The sequence below is a fragment of the Camelus dromedarius genome, chromosome 12 (assembly GCF_036321535.1).
Source record: "Camelus dromedarius isolate mCamDro1 chromosome 12, mCamDro1.pat, whole genome shotgun sequence".
NCBI lineage: Eukaryota > Metazoa > Chordata > Mammalia > Artiodactyla > Camelidae > Camelus > Camelus dromedarius.
The window spans coordinates 52,627,760-52,639,843 of NC_087447.1; the positions used below are offsets into that span (position 1 = coordinate 52,627,760).

A 12,084-nucleotide genomic window follows, 5' to 3' on the forward strand; every position below is an offset into this window, starting at 1 on the left:
TTTACAGATGCAAAAACTGAGGCTCAGGGAGGTCAATCAGAGTGTGGGACCCACTTAGGAGGTGGAAGAGACCTGGAGGCATTGGATCCAAGACAACTGGCATTCATGAACTCTGTTATAATGGTGCATTGATAAAGACCGAGCATCGCAGAGCAATGTGAGACACGTGTCCCTGCGCTCCAGAAGGGCAAAGGGAGTAACAGTCACTTAAAAATAATAATCTCAACAATTACACCCATCATGACACTGGCTCAGCACTCACCACACGTGGGGCGCTCTGCTGAGTGCTTTGCATATTTCACCCTCCCCCTAGCCCTGTGTGCTGGCATCATCATCCTGCTCCTAGGGATGAGGAAACTGAGGCAGTGGGTGCTCAGGTCTAAAGACAGGAAGGGCAACGCTCAGAACTAAGGTGCCATCCCACGTATTGACACCGTGATGACTATTTCAGGAGGGTGGTGTCGCTACCCCCATTTCATAATGACTCTTACTCTCGTTGCCAGAAAGGCAATACTAGACCTGTGTGAGCCCAAACAGGTTAGGGCATGAGCATAGGATGTGCAACTGGCAGCACCAGGGGCTGCTGAGGAGCATCAGGGCTACAGGACTTCATGCAGATGAGAATTTCCCATGGGATGCAGGGGTTGGGAGGGCATCTAGAGGGTGGTGGGCTTGATGGGTGCAGAGAAGAGGTGGAGCAAGTCCTTCACTGTGAGCTGCTGTCACAGGAGTTGTGCTCACATGCTGTGTTCCATAAGTGGACTGCGAGTTGCTTCGGGGCAGGGATATCTTAGCATGACCCTGTATCCCCAGGTGACAGGGACTCCAAAATCCACAGGGAGGCCTTAGTTTTAGATCCTGTCACTCTTTAGCAGAACGACCTTGGACAGTCACTTCGGAGCTCTCCAGCCGTTTCCTCCTTTGTAAAGGTGAGAATATCTGATTGTTGCAGTGACCAAATGAGCAGAGGTATGTGACATCATGCCATCACCTGCCAAAGGCCTTACAGTGCAAGGCACTGATGGAGGCAGAAAACTGTGATGGTTAAGTGCTCGGGAGCTGGACAGCCTGAGTTCCAGTTCAGCTCTGTTATTTAATAGTGTGACCTTGGGTAAAGCTCTTTGTCTTGGTTTCCTCATCTTTAAAAGGGGGGCAATAACAGCATCGACAGTTGTTTGGAGGATTCAGAGGGCCTGCGTGTGGAGTTAGCATCCTGCCCAGACACAGGAAGAGCTTAATCTGAATCTTCACTAGTAGTGTTGGAAGTCCTGCTGCAGATATCCAAGAAGTAATAATAATAGGACTTGTGAATCTTTAGCCCTTTCATGACATGGATTCTACCCTAACTTTGGCCAGGCAAGTTACAAGACCATCCCTTAATTGTATGGGGTCTGAGCAAGGATGTGCAAGGCTCCTGGTAACCACTGCTGGCAAATCAAATCCATCACAGGTCAGCTCCTCTAGAAAGCTCACCTGGACCACTCAGTATTACCATGGCCACCTCCTTTGCTGAATTCCTATGGAAACTGAATTTCAGAGATTTTAACTCATCCATGATCGCACAGCTAGTCAGTGGTAAACAAGGATTTAAGCTCAGGACTCTGATCCCAAAGCTTATCCACTATGCAAGCGTGGGACTCATTTGAGCATTTGTACCTTGATACTTGGAGAGTTTCAGCACAGAATCATCTTAACGTGGGGACTTCGAAAAATCATTTCATTAAAGTTTTTCTCAAGGTCCTCTTTGCATAGAATCTTTGTTCTTTAAGTTTCTCTACTTTTTCTTGAGTCAGTTTGAGTAGCTTATACTTGCCCAGAAAACAGCCTGTCTTAGGGAGATTTGCAAACTTGTTAGAGTGCAACAGTGCATTGTATTGTTACCATTTTAAATCCCATGTTGCTTTATTTCCTTTCTCATGTATTAGTTCTCCTCTTTTTAATAGTCAATGTTTTCCAGTGCTGTATCTATTTTGCAGTGTACAGGGCAGTAAGAATTGCAAGGACACACAAAGTTATTTTAAAATGCTGGCCACAGGGGAAGCTGCCTGGTCTGAAAAAAAGTCAGAATGTATCTTTGAGAGAGAACTCTTTTGTCTAGAAAAATGCCATAATGAGCCTGTTGGGACCTGACAGGTGAGGCCTTCTGGGTTTCAACAAAGCAGTGAATGAATCTGATGGTGAGCTCCTGGAAGAGGGCTTCTGGGGGCACCCAAACGGAAGAGGACAGGGAGAGAGGGCCAGGCACCAAGGTGGCAAGCAGGGAAAGGCTGGCCAGGGAGACTTGGGGTGATGAGGGAGGGCTTGGTTATCCTGCACCCTGTGGGTCAAGGCATGGACTGTTTGCTTTTAACATGAAGAGAACTGGTCCCTTCAAAGTTGGAGAAGATTGCAGTGGAGACCAGGCTCACCCCTGAAATCATTCAAGCTTCCCCAGCAGACAGAAGGAAGATTGCTTAATTGAGGTTTTTACAATTGATAAGACTTCTCCCAGGGTGGTTGTGGGGATTTAACAAGCTGATGCCTGCTAGAGGCTTAGCACGGTGCCTGCTCACTGCAGACCATCGCTAAATGTTACATACACTCTGTAGAGGGACAGATGCTCAGGTGGGCTGAGTAAACATGAGTGTGTGTGTGGTGGGGCAGGGGGATGTTGGCAGGTTTGAGGATAGAACGAGCCTTCTAAGAATCCTTGCAGGCCCAGGTAGTCTAACATCAACCCCCACTCAGTCCTGAGCTAGTTAAAAACAAACAAACAGCCAGTGGGTGGTGGGACCCTGGAGTCATTCATGAAAGGCATGGATGAAACTTGGCACTGTAAAAAAGATATACGCACCCCAATGTTCATAGCACCAGTATTTACAATAGCCAAGACATGGAAACAACCTAAATGTCCATTGACAGATGACAGGATAAAGAAACTGAGGTATATTTATACAATGGAATACTACTCAGCCATAGAAAATAAAATAATGACATTTACAGCAACATGATGGACATGGAAATTGTCATTCTAAGTGAAGTAAGCCAGAAAGAGAAAGAAAAATACCAAATGATATCACTTGTGGAATCTAAAATGAGCTTATTTACAAAACAGAAACAGACTCATAAACATAGAAAACAAACTTATGGTTATTGGGGGGAAGGAGGTGGGAAGGGATAAGTTGGGAGTTTGAGATTTGCATATATAACTACTATATATATAATAGATAAACAAGTTATACTACATAGCACAGGGAACTATAGTCAATATCTTGTACTAACTTATGGTAAAAAGGAATATGAAAACAAATATAGGCTTATTCATGCATGACTAAAGCATTGTGCTGTACACCAGTAATTGACACAACATTGTAAACTGACTATACTTCAATTATATATATATATACACATATATACATATATACACAAAAAAATAATCCTCTCCAGCTCATCTGTGACCTGCGATTTGCAGGGTACCATCAACGGCCTAGCTCAAGGGGCAGCCCTCCCGAATTTCATTTCTGAACCCTGCATTTGGGCCCCATCTCAATTAAGATCAGTTAGAAGTCAATTTCACAGTGGTTGGTTTTATAAGATCCCCCCAAAATGATAAGCTGGAAACAGGCAATTGCTACTTTGGGGAGCAGAGCCTTTCCTCAGATGCTTTATTTATTTATTTTGATTGGATTTTAATTGGGTAAATAATGTTTATTTAATTTTTTTTTCTGATTCCAAAGACAGTATCTAGGCAGGAGGGAAAAACAGCTGTCCTTGGCCCTCACCAGACCTCAAACTCTAACAGTGATTTTTCTCTTTATCGGCTGTGAGGCTTAAACAAATACATTTCCCAAAGCTGACGAGCAATCATTTCCAAATGTAGAAAAACCCCAGAAAGGTGGAAAGAAAAGGCAAGAAAATCATCTAAAGTGTCACTACCCAGGGACAACCACTGTTAAGGGTTTTGTGTGTGTGTTTCCTTCCTGTGATTTTTCTCTAATTGTTTTACATGGCTGAGATCACACTGCGTGTGACTTTATATTCTGCCTTTTGAACTCCACGGTATACCATAAGCATTTCCGTATGTCGTTAAAATCTCTGTAAACATCGTTTTTCTTTCTTTCTTTTTTTTAATGGAGGTACTGGGATTGAACCTAGGACCTCGTGCATGCTAAGCATGCATTCTACCACTGAGCTGTACCCTCCCCCTCTAAATATCATTTTTAATAGCTACAAAATATTCCATTCTATGAATGAACCCTAATTTACCTGGTCAATTCCCCAAAGTGGAGCTTTTAGTGGTTTCCAGTTTTTCACTCTTATAAATAAAACTGCAGGGAACACCCATGTGTATAAATTCTGGTCTGCATTTCACATTGTTTTCTTAGGACGGATTCCCAGAAGTAGAATTCCTGGGTCAAAGGACATAGACTAGGGGCTCTTGAACCTTACTGCCAAACTGCTTTTCTGACCAGCGGTCCCAATATCCGCTCCTCTGGCAGTATGTGAGGGCCCCTCCGTGCATGCAGGCAGCTCTGTCTGGTGCATTTTTTAAACCCTACACCCTGGGAAGGGATGTCGCCATTTGTCTGGGGCATGGCGTCTGGGGAGGGCTTTAACTCCTCTGAGTCCCCTTTGGTGGCCCCAGGAAGGGTCAGTGGACTTGCATCCCCCTTGTCCCCTCCCCTTGTGTCTGGCTTCATGGCCTTTCATCTGGGGCACTGAGAGGGCTCTGTGTGCCTGTGTTCCCAGCAAGGCACCACGACACAGTAGGAGGCAGGGATGGGGGAGGCATTACTGATTCTCAGGTCATTTTTAGCACTTCTCAGCCATTTATCAGACTCAAGGTATCCTGTTTTCTCCCTCCTTAAGAATCACCACCATGTGTGTGAGAGGACTTTGCTGCACAAGTCTAATCGGAGTACTCAAAAGCATCCTCACACAGTGTTTTGGGGTCTGTTTTGGAGAGCACCAGAGAAATCTTCTTTCTGATTTGTACTATAGAGGTCATTGGTCATGCCCTGATTTGAGGTCAGTGCTGAATTTAAAGAAAAAAACAAAACATTTCAAAGGGGAAACCATGTGAGTCTTTCCACGAGCAGAATCAGAGAGCTCCAGCCAAAAGCCATGGGGGATATTTAATCATGAGAAAAACAGAAACACAAGAGGAGGGAGGGCTGCAAGAACAGAGCCACTGGCATCCAGGGAGGGCAGGTGTCAGCAGGGCAGGAGGTTATGCGCTCACCAGGAGAAGTAGGAAGAAAGGTTCTGAGTGCCTCCTGGGGAACTGGGGCTGTGGGAGGTGCATTCTCATAAACACTGTGGCAGCCAGGAGAGCCACAACTTCTACTTTTACTGATCAGGACACGGAGGCTGGAAGACGTCATGTGTCCCGCCACAATCACACAGCTGGGAAGAGGCAGAGTGAGAATTCAACACAGGACCAGCTGAGGCCGGGTCCAAGGGTGTCCTACCGCAGTCACGCTTCTCAGACATTCATATGGATGAGATTCCACTGGGGGTCTTGTTAAAAAGCTGATTCTGCTGTGGAGAGGCCCGAGAGCCTGCATTTCCAACAAGCTCCCAAGTGATGCTGACACTGCTGGTCCAGGGACCACACTTGGAGTAGCAAGGGCCTCTCATGGTGGTTCTCAAACTTTAGTAAGCATCAGATCACCCAGAGAGCCCCTTAAAATGCAAGCTGCTGGGCCTTACCTCTGGAGTCTGTGACTCAGTCGGTCTGGGATGAGACCAGAGAGCTGGGTCCCAGGTGCTGCTGCTGCTGCGGGTCTGGGTATTACCTTCTGAGAATCCTGCCTAATGTTACAGCTCTACCGGGGGATAGGGGAGCAGTTCTCAGCCTGCTCAAATGCTGCTTTGGGGGCCTTTCTGTGTTCTAGAGAACACCACAGATCCTGGTTCTTGGGGCGTCTGGAATTGGGACTGCAAAGAGGAGCTGCTCGTGTCCTGAGACCCTCAGCGTTTGGCTGTGGCATTAGAAGGGACAGGGTGTGTGTGTGTGTTGGGATTGGTATGATGAGTCTCCAAAGGCCTTGTAATCACCCTCCAGAATCAAGCAGTGACAGAAGCCAGAGAGTTTCTGGAGCAGCTTGAAGACTCACTCACTTAAAAAAAAAAAAAAAAAAAAAAGCCCACTTTGGAGTACATCAGTTATACTGTGTTGTCGAACAGAGCTTCCTGCTTGTTGGGTCTTGGAGTTTAATAAAAAAATATATATTATGACTCAGTCCAAACTTTACTAAAGTCCTTGGGGAATGTGAAATGAATCACTTTAAGCTCTTGTTATAAAACAAACAGTCTTTTCTTTCACAAGCCTGTATCTGCAGCAGCCTCACGGTGGAGGTGAAGGAAAGGGAAGACAGAGAAGACTCAGAGCAAGGGGTGAACTCTTGGCCCTGGGCCTTTCTTAAATAACCAGAGACTTCTGGGATGAAGGAAGGCAGACCCCAGAGAGGCTGCCTGAGGAAAAAGCCTTCTTTAATGGTGGGCCTACTCACTAAGAGTAGAGGTAGCTTGAGAAAGGAAGGCCTTGGAGGTCATCTCCTCCAGAAAGCCTTCCTTGATTTCTCCAGGTAGAAGGGCTCTCAATTGCATGGCCCATTATCTTTGCCTCTGAGCACAGAAGACCATCTCCTTGTATGCCAGCTGTTCATGGCCGTGATCTCTTTCCTACGGCACTGAATCTTTGGGCTGGCAGAACCCGCCCTGCATGAGGTGGTCCCCCAGTGCAGCAGGAGTCCTGTGACCCCGCGTGTCTGACTGGCTGACTGACGCTACAAACGTCCTCAGTCTCCACATCTGAAGGAGGAAGTAAGCCCAGGCTGCACTAACAAAATCCAAACTAGCAAGTGGGCCGGTGGGCGAACGTAAACAGGGCCTTCACCGGCACCAAACCTGTTCCTTCATGCTGAGTCCCAGCTGGGTGCCCTCCGTGGAGGCAGAAGGGAAGTCTGTGAACCCTGGCTCCCCTGCGCACAGGCTGGGGGACTTAGGGAAAGCCGCTTTACCTCTCTGTGCCTCAGTTTCTTTGTGTGAAAATCAGAGACAATGGCAGAATTGGTGTTGTGGTCTTGTTGAGAAGGTGAAATCAGATGACACGTGAAAAACACAGCGCACACAGCCCTTAAAAATAAAAAGAGACAAAGGAAAGGATCCAGTTACCAGAACAGGAGACCTGAAATTCAAGCAAGAATTTGAGAGCAGGGGAAGGGGTAAAGGCTTTATGTAATTTCAGACCCAAACCCTCAGGTTCATGCACAGAAAGCGTGTTTCTTCCTCCCGCGAAGAAAAGGACGACTGCAGAGAGGCCCGTGCATTTGGCCAGGTCTTCACAAGAGGACACAGAAGCTCCGTCCGCCCTGAGGGCTCCAATTCCGGCCCTCTGAGAAGGCACAGGCCAAGTCTTCCGCCTTGCTGGCACACGAGCCTGAGATTCCATGGCTCTCGTGCACCTCGACAGTGACCTGGTGGAACTTCACCAGGCTTCTCAGAGACCTAGACCCCTCCGAAGTGAGATACTATCACTCCACCTCAGAATCAGGTGGGCTACCACTGCCAAGCCCCCAACGAGGTATGCAGCACACAGTAGGCATTTCATAAATAAACACCTGTTAACTGAGTGTTTCCTGAATGGCCTCGATGACTCAGGGGTTAGAACAGCAGTCCTGCAGACCTTCCTGAGAGTTCGCACAGTTCTGGGCATGTGAACGTGCAAACCCCTCCGTTCGCGGCCAGAATTCGCACCAGGACCAGAGACGGACATCCTGGTGGCACAAGGAGTAAATGTACTGGAGGTTCTTCCAGAAGTGTCTGCCACGCTCTGGGGAGAACCTGTTTTGGGTGTCTCAACTGTACCTATAATTCCATCCCTAAAGTCATTTTGCACATCTTTCCAAGTATTCAAAAATAAAACTCCTGCCTGATCGAGGCGATAAAAGGATTTTCAGAAAAAAAAAAATCTTCGAATACTATTTTTAAAAAACCACACACACCTTTCTCCCTTCTTCTCCGTCTTCACCAGAGACCTCTGAGTTATGAAGTGCACTTAACACCATTAATTGCCATGGAAACTAAAGCATCTTCCGCTGAATATGGTCAACTTTCTCTGCAGAGAATTTTTTTTTCCCCTTTCAGCAGAGACTTTGAATAATGGGCTGTTTTTGTTCCTTTTGTGGGAAGACAAATTCCCTCTCCTCCACCCACTTCCTTTTGATGTGTTACTTCCCCCCGGCCACTCTCTGTGACAGCAGAAGCTGGTTACAGGGTTTCCAGAAGGCTGAGAAAGAGGAGTAATGCCCTTTGAATTCCAACTTTCTGAGGAGGCTACCTGTGGGATCCAGGTGTTCTCACCTGTTCTTCAGTAATGATTTGCTCGTCACCAATTTTATTCAGCATCATGAACAACCACCTTAGTAGCACCCACTGACAATTATTAACAATGCCATTTGTTTGAGTGCTTACAGTTGAGAATGTAGTTTATAATTGAGTACTTACTATCTGCAGGGACTAGCACATGTGCACTACATGTGCCTCACAAGGACCTTGTAGATATTAAGATTATCCCCATTTTACAGATGAGGAAACTGAGGCACAAATAGATGAATCCACCTGCCCATAGGTACAGAACTAATAAACACCCTAAGCAAGATTTGGACGTGGGTCCTTCTAGTTCCAAACCTAGTCCAAGCATTTTCTACCATGCTTCTAGTCCACCTTTTAAAAGAAGTAACGATATAATCCTCAGCCAGTAATAAAATCCTTAATAAATTGATTGACTTATTCATATTTATCAAGCCTCAAATCTATGCCAGGTACAGTACTGGGTCCTATTTCAAATTTATCTACTCAGCAAACTCAGCCATCTGAAACTCTTCTGAGAAACGAGAATGATACAAAACAGTCTCTGAGGCACCCAAACCTATCATAACATTCACACACTCGATTGACCTCAGAAATACTTCTTCACCTTCTTTACTTTCTCTATACACAGTGTAAATCAGCTGGTCATCTAAAACCAGAGATCTGGGTTTCAAGTCCAGATCCATCACTCTGTTGCTGTGCAACTGGCCTGAGTCCTTTAAGCTTGTTTCCCATATCTAAGAGAGGAGGTGGTTTTGAAGATTCAATTAGAAAATGGATGTAAGGTGACGATTCCAGGAACTGATACCTAATAGTAATCACCAGTTATTGTGAGCAGTGGTTGTGGCATCATTCGTTCACTACAGAAACACTTTCTACACATTGGTAAGTCCCAGCACTCTGCCTGTCTGTGCTCTGTACAAAGTTTCATCTGAGAAGATACCCAGAAAGTCAGTTATGAGGCCAATGAGATAATCCCTGTCCAGGCTAAGCAGGGCGCCAGGCACAGGGCAGACACATCAACGGTGTTGGCTCAGCCCACTGAAGCCTCTTCTCTGGCTACAGGGACATTGTTTTTGTTGGAGCCGAGGGTACAAGGTAGGAAGTGGCAGAGCTAGGATTTGAACACACAAATCTGGGGGCTTACAGTCCTGCACCTGGGAGCAATTAGATTGGAGACATTTGTCCTGAATGGAGAATAGAGCCACACATTCCCAGGCCCTGAGCCCAGCACCCTCCGGTCCTACACTCCTTTTTTGCATCTTTCAGAAGTCCTGCCGTAACTTTCGCCCTTCTAATTGAGGGTGGCTGGTTTCTAGGCGTTACAGAAAGGAGTGGTCGTAGGAAAAATCACCTTCTATCAATTCAACATCAGACGCAATTCAGTTTCTTAATGACATTTCTGATCATTATGCCATGCTTCTAATTGAAAATGAATAATTGAAACTCTAATTATTACAGCAGTCAATAGAAAGCAAGTCTAGACAACAACTTGCTAGGCAAAAGCTTTAATTCTCAATCGCTTTTAAAATGTAGTCGGTGTCTGGTTGTTCAATTATTTAACGAGCATGCATTTCTTTGGGCTATATCCTGGGAAGAAGTTTAAAAATATAAGGACCCAGTGGTGGTTTTTGACAAGCTGTAAGTGTTGGACTTCTGGTTCTGGCAATACGGTAGCCAGAATTTACGGGATCTCCCCTCCTACCAGAGCTATACAGAAATGCAGAACAAAATAAAATGGGGGGAAAAAAAAGGAACATTTAACCAGAGCATTGTAGCTGTGGTCTATTAGACACAAGCATAAATTTTAACAGCTGAAAGCTGAGGTTTGAACATCCACGTGGGGGGAAAAAGATGTGGACCTGTACACTGAGGCCCACATGAGGCAGGGGGTTACAGCAGAGGCCCTGAAACCCCTGCATAAGGTCAGGAACTTGGAGGAGTCTCCTCCATCCAAGTACGAGATCTCTGCCCATCGAGCTGTATAGCGCAGGCCAAGAAGCTTAGTTTTGCTCAGGGCTTTGGAGATTATATCTATCTATATATAATGACCCCAGGATATAGAAAAAACTCAGGCCTGTGGCACACGCAAGTATGAAATCTAAATCTGCACCACCTATGGGTTACTAAAATCCTAAACCAAGAAATTAATGTAAAAACTGGCCCAGGGCCAGTGGAACCTCTGTGGTGCTTGGTTAAATCCAGTACAGAATAGCTCTATCGACTCCGTAAGGGCACTTCCATGACCTTGAGTGCAAGAAAATCCCATTGGAAAAAATAAGACAAGAACAAGAACAAAACATCACCTGAAGACGAGCTTACCAAGAAATTCACAAATCACCCAAGAAAAGACTTCATCAGCGGGCACAATAAAGGAGGCTTACCACCCCTGAAATACTAAATAATCTGAGAGATGATGAATGTATTTTAGTGGCTAAAAAGATAAATGAAAGGATAACAGTCACATTAAAAGACCAAGACAGAGCAGGGAGGGTATAGCTCAGTGGTAAAGTGCATGCTTAGCATGCACAAAGTCCTAGGTTCAATCCCCAGCACCTCTATTAAAATAAATAAGTATAAATATACCACATCTTCTTTATCCAGTCATCTGTTGATGGACATTTAGGTTGTTTCCACATCTTGGCTATTGTAAATACTGCTGCTATGAACATTGGGGTGCATGTATTTTTTTGAATTATATTTTTTCTCCGGGTATATGTCCAGGAGTGGGATTGCTAGATTATATAGTAAGTCTATTTCCAGTGTTTTAAGGAACCTCCATACTGTTGTCCGTAGTGGCTGCACCAAGTTACATTCCCACCAACAGTGTAGAAGGGTTCCTTTATCTCCACACCCTCTCCAGCATTCGTCATTTGTAGACTTTGTAATAATATACAATGGAATACTACTGAGCCATAAAAAATAATAAAATAATACCATTTGCAGCAGCATGGATAGACCTGGAGATCGTCTTTGTAAATGAAGTAAGCCAGAAAAAGAAAGAAAAATGCCATATGATATCACTTATATGTGGAATCTAAAAAAAAAGGACGCAAATGAACTATTTATTTTTTGTAACTTAGATTATTGATTTCTTGAAAAAACAAGTAAATAAATAAACCTAATTACCTCCCCCAAAGCAAAGACAAAAACAAAAATAAATAAAATATGTATTTTTGAAAAAGAACAAAACACTATGAAAAAATAAAGGCAGGTGTGAAAAAGAACGAAATAAAACTTGTGAAATGAAAAAAAATAACCCCACAGTCATCATGACTAAAATTCACAGGCTGAATAAAACACCTGATTAAGTACAGGTCAAGAGAGATATCGAGAACTCAGATAGGTCTGAGGAAATTCCCTGTAGTGTAGCACAGGGAGATAGACGGAAAATATGACAGATCTGTTCAAACAAAGGAGGGGAGAATTGGAAAATCCAACACACATCTAATGGAAATTTCAAAAGGAGACACTGGGGGAGAGGAATTATTTGAAGTGATAAGAGAAGAGAATGTTCCAAAACTGATGAATGACAGACATGAAACTATGGAATAGTGAAAGCAAAGAACAAAATTTAAAAAATTCCAAGTGTTAGTTTCTTGTAGTTCTTTCAAAGGGACAAATCTCTGGCAAACTGAAGAATTAAGAAATAAGAAGAGTCCATGGATTAAAAGAAATGTAAGACTTGGCAATCATCCCTGGGAAGACTGGGGCTCTGTTCTCTAGCAT

The 12,084-nt window shown here is 44.6% G+C and overlaps 1 protein-coding gene across 1 annotated transcript in view; it reads right to left on the minus strand.

Annotated features, from left to right (window-relative positions):
* TENM4 (teneurin transmembrane protein 4) overlaps positions 1–12,084 on the minus strand; it is a 2,614,938-nt gene that overhangs the window by 512,178 nt on the left and 2,090,676 nt on the right. Inside the window, exon 11 of the mRNA XM_064492755.1 lies at positions 7,005–7,119. The gene's annotated coding sequence lies outside the window, so the exon portion shown is untranslated. The remainder of the gene's footprint in view (positions 1–7,004; positions 7,120–12,084) is intronic.